Consider the following 10,972-nt stretch of genomic DNA (forward strand, 5'->3'; position numbering starts at 1 on the left):
GAAGAAGGGTCTAGGCCCGAAACGTCAGCCTTCCTGCTCCTCTGATGCTGCTTGGCCTGCTGTGTTCATCCAGCTCTACACCTTGTTATCTCAGATTCTCCAGCATCTGCAGTTCCTACTATCTCTGAAAGTATTTATTCAATGTTGCTTTTAGTCAGTGTTACAATTAAACCTTAAAAGCCAAAATTTTATCATGTAATCTTTCAAATCCACAGTGGAAGCTTGAATGTCTTTTAAAAAATGAGGATTTTAATATTAGTTTAAAAAAAAAACTACTGGTGAGTCATTGTGTTACCCATAAAGGACTGAGGCAGCTTCAATCACTCAGAGTAGCAGGAATCATTAACACTGGACTCAACACTGCTGCATTTGGCAAGTATTTAAATACCAAATGCCATACAATGACCTTGGATAGTTCACACAATCAGAGTTGTACAGCACAGAAACAGACCCTTTGGTCCAAACTGTCTATGCCAACAGATATCCTAAATTAATCTAGTCCCATTTAGCCCATATCCTTCTAAACCCTTCCCATTCATGTACCCATCCAGATGCCTCTTAAATGTTGTAATTGTCCCAGCCTCCACCACTTCCTCTGGCAGTTCATTACATACATGCACCACCCTCTCCATGAAAAAGTTGCCCCTTAAGTCCCTTTTGAATCTTTCCCCTCTCACCTCAGAGAAATCAGACTTGATTGCACTAGTATCCTATGCTAGACCTGTCCGATATCTATTAATCTCTGTGATATTATATTCTATTATTCAGTGCTAGCCAGCCAGCCAGCCAGCTGTAGCTGACAAAGAACAACTGACACAACCTACTGAAATAAGATGACCAAGACAGACTCAAATATAAAAACTCATGATCTTTTATATGGTATTACATACAACACAGCTACGGTTTACATTGCTCAACTAAAGACAGCTTAAAAAACACTTAGGAAATTTCAAGGTGTTTTTTTAAAAAAAGCAAACATTCTAAATCTTTACACATTTTCTTTTATTTTTGGAAAAACAAACATAAATTTTAATGGCAACATCCAACCTGTGTTTGGGAGGACAGGTTTTGGAAATTAGTTCATCATGGTCCTAAAGCAATAGTAGAAAGGAAAACAGTCTGAACAATAAGACAGCTCTGTATTCATGTTGAAGATAAAATAGGTCCAGTGACCCATGGTTTTCTCTCAGAAAGGGGTGAAAATTGGGCTCAACATGTGTCAAAGAGGACTGTGGCCTAGTGTATGATTTGAGCTCATCAGGGTGAGGTACATTATGTTTCTGGCACGCAGTAGAAGCATGTCTTATCAGGGAAGATACAGTCAAGAGTAATGGACAGATCAAGCAGGGAGCAAGGGCAAATGGGCAGATACAGTAAAGATCCTGTTACTCAGCTCCAACAACACCCTCTGCTGTTTGAGATTTTGACATTTTCTATTCCCTCAGCTGCCATCTCCATGATCTGTTAACCAGAAGAAACAAAGAAGTAGTTCATCTGAGCTGCATCCAAATTCTGATCACAGAGGTGAAAAAACAAGTGCAATTAGACATGAAGAAACAGTTTCAGAGACCTGTTTTGGGTTATGAGGCACACATTTACATGACTTGAATTTATAACTTCTAATTTAGCTGCAGCTTGGATGGGTGGAACAAGATTGAAGAATTGAATGGCCTCCTCCTGTTCCTGTTTAATTTCTCACTGATTGCCCAAACAATCGAACGTCTTTGCTCAGTGAATAAACCAGAGTTCAGCAAGTTGGGCGCAGAGTTTCATCCAAACCAAATCTTTGTACCTAAAATGTAGCATGAATTTGGAAGAACGGGTGTTTATCTTCTTGAAACGTACAATCCTGAGGGAATCTGACAAGGAAGATGCTGAGAGAATGTTTGGCCTTGCAAGAGTGTCCAGAACAAATTTAAAAACAAAAGCTTTCCCTTTTAAGATAGATACAAGGAGGATTTGTTTTCGCTCAGAGTTGGTCAGCCTAGGATTTCTTTTCCCTGACAGCAATGGAGACTTCACCATTTTGGGGAATAGGCAGGAAAGTGGAGTTGACATTGCAATCTGATCAGCCACAATGATGTTGAATCACGTAACAGACTCAAGGGATTGAATGGCCTACTCCTACTCTCATTTCTTTAGATATCAGTTGTAAAGAGGCCAGCCAGTTGTTTTGGAAAGGTGTGTTGCTTTGGTTTAGACTGATTACATTGCAGTCAGTTTGTGTGCTTATGAAGGGTCATCCTAGAACTGGACAAGTTTATATTTCCATTCAAATATTCAGAACTGCCCAATCTGTCAAAATGTTCATCTGGTCATTGGAAAGATTGCTTCTTAAAAAAAAAAAAAAATCGATGTGTTATGGGAATGCGAGCAATGCTGTCAATGTCAGCATTTGTTGCCCATCCCTAATTGCCCCTGAATTCTTGAATTGCTATAGTCCAGGGGGTATAGATACACACACTGTGGTATGAGGGAGGTGCAGGAATTTGATCCAATGACAGTGAAGGAACAAGGATAGGGCAGCACAAGCAGGCTCATGTCACAGGAAATCTAACTCACCCCTGTAATTAAACTGGATGAAAATAAAATAAATCACAACACTTTAAAAGAAACATCTTCTCTGAATGGTATTTAACCCTTTAAAATGTGTTCAGGGATAACTGACAGTGCAAATATTTAATGGAACTGTACATATTTTCCATCTCCTCACGGATAAGGTATATGAGAAGGAATATTTAAAATTTGCTCATTAAAATCACAACGGTAACTGAAGTCATGGCACAACAGAACTAGATTCATGTTGTGATTCAGTGAGCAATTCTCCAAATAATATGTGATTCTGGTAATAGATAGTTGGCTGTACTCATACTCAAATCTCACTGCGTACTTACAATTGCCTGCCCCGAGTGTCAAAATAATTTATGGTTTCCTAATGATAGGAACATAGAAAAGAGAAGCAAGAGTAAGCCATTCCACTCCTTTTCAGCCTGATCCAATATTCTTGACCTTAACACCATTTTTATGCACAATCCCCACATCTCTTAATATCTTTATTATTGAGCAATCTATTCATCCCGATCTTGAACAGATTCAATGACTGAACCTTCACAGCTATCTGGAGGTACAGAATTTCAAAGATTCAATTTCTCCAGTGAAGAAATTCCTCCTTATCTCAGTCCCAAATGTCTCACCCTTTTATTCTGAGACTATGTTCACTGATTGGATGTATCGGGCGACACGGTGGGTCAATGGTTAGCACTGCTGTCTCACAGCACCAGGGACCCAGGTTCAATTCCACCCCCAGGTGCGGTTTGCACAAGTTTCTTCCAGGTGCTCCGATTTCCTCCTACAGTCCAAAGATGTGCAGATTAGGTGGACTGGCCATGCTAAATTGCCCAATAGTATCTAGGGATGTGCAGGCTATGTGGATTAGCCATAGGGAGGTGGGTCTGGATGGGATGCTCTCCAGAGGGTCAGTGTGGATGCGACAAGCTGAATGGCCTGCTTCCACACTGCAGGGATTCTACTCATTTTAATTCCTCCCCCCCCGCCCGCCCTCCTAAATTCTCACCAACACTAACCACGAGGGATATCCTTCCTGCATTTAACCTGTTGAGCTCTGGAAGACTTTTGTATATGACTACTGCAGAACTACTGCAAAAATTACAAATCAACTGTGTCCACACTACAGCCCTGCCTGCAAACAAATGGAAGAACAACACAGCATTGTTATATTAAAAGTCATTGTATGAAAGGCAAATTGTCACTGAATTTTTCAAACCTTGTTCTGAATGTCTCAGCTAATTTGACAAAATCACCACAGTTTTATTGTGCAATTTTAAACTATGGTACAGATGCACAATTACTGGCTCACGCACAAACTCTCCATGCAGAGAAATTTTCTTGATGATGACTGTATTTGACATGAGATGGTACTCATTTCTGAAAAGCTGCTACAGAGTGGCCTCAAAGACAGCATTACCCTACACTAAAGAACTGAAAATACAGCAAAGCAAAGGTATGGTGTTACTTTTCTTCCAACAATTTGTATTTGTAGAGCATCTTTGTGGTAAAATATTCCCAAGGTGCTTAAGTAAAGATTAAGCATAATGTCTGAAGCTACCATCTGTATTGAACTGAATCCTGAACTGAAAACCAGCTACAGAGTAACTCAAGAAAAAAAGTTATGAAGAAACTCAACAACTTTGGCAGCATGTGTGGTGAGAGAAACAAAGTTAATATTTTGAGTCCAACATGATTCTTTAGAGCACATACAGAACCAGTTTACTTCCAATGGGCAGGTAATTACTCTCCATTACTAAAAACATTATTTTAATGCTATCTGGTTAGTACAATAACATGTTCATACAAAGAAACTACTGGGGCAGTAATGAAGTATTAAAATTAAATGAGAGAAATTGTTTCCAGTGACAGGTGTCAGAGGGCACACAGATTGCCAAACGATTCAATTTTTTTTAATGCAGTTAGGTGTGATCTGAAATGCACTGCCTAAAAGCACATGGAAGCAAATTCAATAAATACCTGAACAGGAAATTTTTGCAATGAGTTGGAAAAAGGGTAGGACAGGAATAGCTTAACAAAATACTCTGATCTTAACACCGAATGTCCAGACTCACTTCCTTTGACAGCACTTTCCAAATCTGTGACCTGCACCATCTAAGAGATAAGGGCAGCAGATATATGGGAACACCATCACTTGCAATTCCTATCCAAACCACACACCACCCTAATTTAGAAGTATATTGCCGTTCCTTAAGTGTCACTAGGACAAAATCCTGGAACTCCCTCCCAAACAGTACTATGAAGGTCTTGTACAATGGTTCAGGAAGATGGCAAACTCACTAGCTTCTCCAGGATAATTAGAGATGGAGAATAAGTGCTGACCTAGCCAGCGATTCCCACAGCCTGTGAGCGAATAAATAAAACCAAGAACAATTACCCAAGTATTTGTCAAAGTTGTTCAGGAAAGGAAAGGGTAAGGGCTAAAAGGTAATGGACAAAGAGACAAAATTTTACAAGGCTTTGCTTGTCTAAAACAAGTGTAAGGTAAATCCTATGATTCTGTATGAGGGCAGTCTATGCAGAGAATCAAGTGTGGAATGGGAAAATTAATTACAACCCTCACAAGCTGTGCTCAAAGCAATGGATCCATACTCGAGTATCTGCATCAAAAAGAATCCATGGGAGAATGAAACCAAGTTAATGTACCGAGGACAGAATAGGAACTGCTGTGAAACAACAGAAACTGCATTTTCAATGATATGATATAATTCAATTGAAATAGAAAGGACACTGCAAATATATAACAGGTAGTTGAGCACCTAAAAGTTAAATGTAGGTTTGGCACCTATGAATCTGTGCTTCCATTAGAACACTGCATTTTCTTGTTTCAGTGGGCAACTGAGTAGTTACATATTTCTAACTTTTTCTTTTATTCCAGATTCGCAGTTCTAAAACAAAAAAAATTATAATATACATTTTTAAACATTACAGACTTACAAGATGACATGTACCCCTGATAACAATTAGGTTTCAGCACAAGATGATCCAGCGCTTGTTTTCATATTTGGTGTTGAAGTGATCCCACGTAGGGCTGGTCAATCCACAACCTCTATGGTGAATCGTATTCTTCCCACTGAGCCTCCGGTATCTGGCTTACCTTGTCTTGAATGTTTAAAACCAGGCTTTCACCCCATTCAATAATAATTACAATACTATGGGAAAGGGTACAGAACAAATGTGTTCCTCCACAGCCAAGTTTTTATGGACAATATATTATTCAGTTTTCTGCTATTCTTCCAGTTCCAACAGTCCTTAAAGGTCAAAGGCCTGGCATGATATAAGCAATGTTATCCAGAGTATGGGCCTGGGTGGATAAAGAAAATATCATTAGAAAGCAGCTTTTATAACTAAAGAGGACGATCTGATCTTAGCCCCACTAATGCTGTGCAAATTCCATCTCCTTTCAGTCTTCCTTGGCCAAACAAGGGGCTTAGAGGAAAAAACACACAACCAAAAAGCCACTGTCTCAACCAACATGCTGTACATGAAGCAGAACTTGCAGAAAAGATCCTCCTTGAATCAATGAGTGCAAGTCCCTAGAAAATACAGCAAATGGAACTCCCAACCAAAACATCTCCCACAAAAGGGCAGCACGGTGGCTCAGTGGTTAGCACTGCTGCCTCACAGCGCCAGGGACCCAGGTTCGATTCCACCCTCGGGCGACTGTCTGTGTGGAATTTGCACATCCTTCCCGTGTCTGCGTGGGTTTCCTCCGGGTGCTCCGGTTTCCTCCCACAGCCCAAAGATGTGCAGATTAGGTGGATTGGCCATGCTAAATTGCCCCTAGTGTTTAGGGATGTGTAGCTTAGGTGGGTTATAGGGGGATGGGTCTGGGTAGGATGCTCCAAGGGTCAGTGCGGACTTGTTGGGCCACAGGGCCTGTTTCCACACTGCAGGGGTTCTATGATCTATGAAAAGCAGGGTGAAACATAGGTAGTAAGTTTAAAAAAAAAAGAATTGCGGATGCTGGATATTTGAAACCAGTACAGAAATTGCTGTAGAAACTGAGCAGGTCTGGCAGCATCTGTGGGGAGAAAGCAGAGATAATGAAGAAGGGTCAGTGGACTTGAAATGTTAATTCTGCTTTCTCTCCACAGACACTGTTGAGTTTGCTACGTATAGTCCAGGCACGACTGATGGGGAGAATTAACCTTGTGGTGAGGAATAATGTGCTTGCGGGTGTAGTAGTATGTTGGAATGTGGATGACACTTGCTTGGGTCCTGCAAATACAATCTGTTAACATGAGAAGGCTGTTGTACTGGAGTTACAAGACGATACTGGATGACCAGGAAACTTCCCCACTTTCATTGCCTACCAAGGGCAAATTGGAAGCACTGTACCAAATGAGAATAAACTTGTTATGATGCACTTTCTTTGGCCATCAATTCAAAAGGTAAGACTTGAACCTGAAGCTCCAGGCGCTAAGGTAGGGATACTACCACTGTGCACAATGTCTTAAGGCCAAGGAATACTGTCATAGTCAAGAGAAAAAAAAAAGGATCCTGTTCTTTATCATTTTTAAGTAGCCCCTGCACTCATCTAGATAGGATCAAGTAAAGGTGTGGTGGCCTTTCGGTCAAAACAGTCTGCCAATACTCAGTTGCCAGGCTTAGAAACGAGTAATATCTAATATACAGAAGGCATGTAAAGTTGTTGGAGCATATCAAATGGAAAACCATAGTTCCCATTGATGTTGTAAATTCAGTAAAATAAAACTAAGCTGGTCTGAATCACAAAACAAATACAAACCTCAGCAATTTAGCATCCAAAAGCCAAGATAGTGCCATGTCAGCAATGGAGTGTTTATTGACTACAATTGCTTATGCGCTCTGTGGCAGAACAGACAGACCCACTCTTATACATTAAAGTCAGCAAGTATTTAAAATGAAGAGAGATAAGGAAAGAAGTAACTTGTATACGACAATCTTCAGAAAATGTTTAAGTATCACTACTTAGGAACAGGGCAGTTGGAGAATCACAAAAAAAATGAGGCACTGTTTTATGAAAAGGAATTCATGTTTGACTAAATCAATAAACTTTTTTCAGAGTATAATGAACAAAACATATTCTGCTTTTCCATTCTTCCAAAGTGATTAATATCACACTTTTTCACATCTCAATCCATCTGTCACTCTCTTACCCACTCATTTAACCTGCCTACCTGCAGCTGCCTCTCAGTGTCCTCTTCACGGTTTACATTCCCACTTAGCTTTGCAAACTTGAATACACGACCTTCGGCCTCGTCATTTAAATAACTGATATGGACTGTAGAAGCTAGTATCAAGTGCATATCCTTGTGGGATTCCACTAGTTCTACATTGTTATCCTAAAATGATCTTCTGCTGTCTGACAATCAACTGCTCCTCAACATTGTCTTTCAATCTCATGAGTCAGAATCTATGTAACAACTTATCGTGTGAAAATTCAAATATATCACATCCACTCAGTATCCATTATCACCTTTTTGAAAGTTACCATTGAACCTGTTTTAACTGCCTTTTCATAATAACGCACTGTTTTGACAAAAAAAAATTTCCTCATTCCTAGGCTTTGTTTCCCAATTACCTTGAATCTGTATCTTCTAGTTGTCAGTCTATCTGCCATTAAAAAACAATTTCTATCATTATGATAACAGAAAGAGTCTCATATTCACTTGGTAACACCAGAACTTAGTACTGTTGCAAAAAAAAAATGTTGAAATCTTTCATCCTGCACTCATCAGGACAAACACAAGGATGAATAAATTCAAAAGGGAGCAACAACTGAAATTTGTTATTCATGCATTTGTCCTGATATGTGCATGATGAAAAGCTTTGCCACTTTTAGAAAGATTTGCTTTGACTTATTATTGTCACCTGTACCTAGGTACAGTGAAAAGTTTTGTTTTGCAAGCAGTACAGGCAGATCATACCATACAAAGTGCATAATGGTACGAGAACAGAGCAACAAATACAATGTTACGGCTGCAGAAAAGGTGCACAAAAAGCGAGGTCAAAATTAAATTTGAGAGGTCCATTCAGAAGTGAGAAATTAGGACAATCCTGACTCAAACATTAGGTTAAATTCTACAGCACCAAGCAGTGTCTTAGCTCACTTGCTATCAGAAGTCTTGACCGAGTAGAGAGAGGCACAACCTCAGCTTTGCTGACTCATAGAACGATTTGCACATTGTCAAATCTCCTTGGAAGAATGCAATGTATTAATTTTGATGGCAAATTGGTGCAAGGTGGGAAGGGAAATACTTTACCAGGACTTCTTTTGGACAGCCATTGAGACAATCAACCTGCGCAGTGAGGCAAGTTAAGGGACCAAGTGCACAGATGATGGAATCCAACAGGACAGAGAGACTCCCAGACACTGCCACCATCCCCTAGGAAAAGAATGAGACATTTTAGGTCTATCCATTCTCTTAATTCAAAGGCAAAAGTATGATTCAGTTAGATATAGTTCTAGCTTTAACTTTTCAAAAAAAAACAAAAAAAAGGTCATCCCTGAGTTTCAATAACAGGTATCATTGAGACTCTAGGACCAGGAAGGTCCCAAATTTGATTTCCAGGGATTAATCCTTATGATGGCAGAGCTGGGAAAAACGACAATGGTTTCAAAATTATTGAACTGAAGAAATGTTCTCAGTGCCAGCTCCCAATTATTATCCAGTGACCAGCGCTGGGAAGTGTACACGGATTTAAGGTGAACATAGTTTGAGATATGACTCTGCATTTGGTCAACACCATTAAAGTGTGGATATTGGGGATGAGGATAATGACGTCACATTTCCAAGCTATACGGTTTTAAACAAAAGTTTTCTTTTCAACTATCTGTCAGATACATAGTAACGCTCCCTTGACTCCAATAGCAGGTTTCAGATAGCCTCATAGAAACATCCTGTCTGTTCCCTTCTCACAGTCAGCAACTCAAGGCTTCTTCCAATGATAAAGCCAGAGAAAGCTTTCTGGCGTTAAGTTTGATGAGGAACTGTACAGCTAGCAGACAGTAGAGGATTTCATTCCATCCGTCTGATCTTCACTCAAGCCCGAGTCCTGAAGATCAGAGAATACCATTCAACACACTGCATTACACAAATGTCTTGGTTCTCACAAAAAAAAAAGACTCACTAACGTAGGAGACCTGCTAAAGTTCATGAGGCAAGGGCAGCATCAACACAAGAAGATTTAATATTGTGAAGTAATATCTGGGCAGCATGGACGAGTTGGACCAAAAGGTTTGTTTCTGTTCTGTACAACTCCAATGACACCAAATTTCAGTTTTAAAGTATGCATTGTTACATAGAATGTTACAGCACAGAAAGAGGTCATTCAGTCCAATTAGTTCATGCCCACAAAAAGTACTCCAAAACCTTTCCATCTGACTGCATCAGCATATCCTCCTATTCCTTTCTCCCTCAGCTCTATCCAGCTTCCACTTAAAAAACATTGAGGTAGGGTACTTCAAGAATGAGGGAGTTTACATCATTGTAATTTCACTCAGGCAGGGAGACCGTTTTTAACCTTTAAAGATAGCCGTGGTAACAAAATAAGTTGACCACTGCAGGGCAAAATTAAAATTTCTATTTAAATTTGGTGTTCTGGGCAAACGTTAAAGGAAATCACATGGGTGTAGTGTGGAAAATCCCTTTTATCTTTGTGTAAAATAACTCAGATTTATCTTCCAGTTAGTTTTTCTCCCGTATTTATTAAGGTTTTAGAGTTCGAAGGAGTTCGAAATTCCTTTGCGCTAGATTACCATCAACATCTCACCTCAGTTTCTTGCAATCGGTGACCTATGAGACTCAATGATTCACCCAGAAGCTGCAAGTGGGCTGCGACATCAATCGGATCAACCTCAGGCATTTTAATGGGGGATGAGGAGTGACTGCTTCCTCCTAATCCCACCAAATGTGATGATTTCTTGTGTGATGTTGCCATACTGGACAGAGATGAAGAATTTTGTCTGCCTGAAATACGGAGAGATTAAGAAAAGAGGAAATCATAGGATTGGTTCATAGCAACAGTGACAGACAGGTTCCAGAAAGGACCCTCTGGTCTATCCAGACTGTCTCACACAATTCCGACACCTTTTGTCTATAACATACACATTTGCCAACGCAAAATCACTGAAGCCATTGAAAAGAGGTGGAAAGAGCATGTTTAAAAATTCAAGAACATCTTGGGGAATAAGTCGTTCAGGAAATTCCTCTCTCCTCTTGGAATCTCACTGTTCATCTCTTGAACCTGAGACAACAAGGTGTAGAGCTGGATGAACACAGCAGGCCAAACAGCATCATAGGAGCAGAAAGGCTGACGTTTCGGGCCTAGACCCTTCATCAGAAAAGGGGGAGGGGAAGGGGGTTCCGAAATAAATAGGGAGAGAGTGGGAGGCGGATAG

At 40.1% G+C, this 10,972-nt stretch overlaps 1 long non-coding RNA gene across 1 annotated transcript; it reads right to left on the minus strand.

Moving 5' to 3' along the window:
• Positions 1-853: 853 nt before the first annotated feature.
• Positions 854-10,543, minus strand: LOC125487173. Its single transcript, XR_007265694.1, has 3 exons — positions 10,345-10,543; positions 8,835-8,957; positions 854-5,890 (listed from the first exon to the last, which is right to left on the minus strand). It is a non-coding gene; the product is annotated as an uncharacterized LOC125487173 (long non-coding RNA).
• Positions 10,544-10,972: the final 429 nt, after the last annotated feature.

Source organism: Rhincodon typus, chromosome 37 (genome assembly GCF_021869965.1).
Source record: "Rhincodon typus isolate 14 chromosome 37, sRhiTyp1.1, whole genome shotgun sequence".
In the NCBI taxonomy this organism is placed as follows: Eukaryota; Metazoa; Chordata; class Chondrichthyes; order Orectolobiformes; family Rhincodontidae; genus Rhincodon; species Rhincodon typus.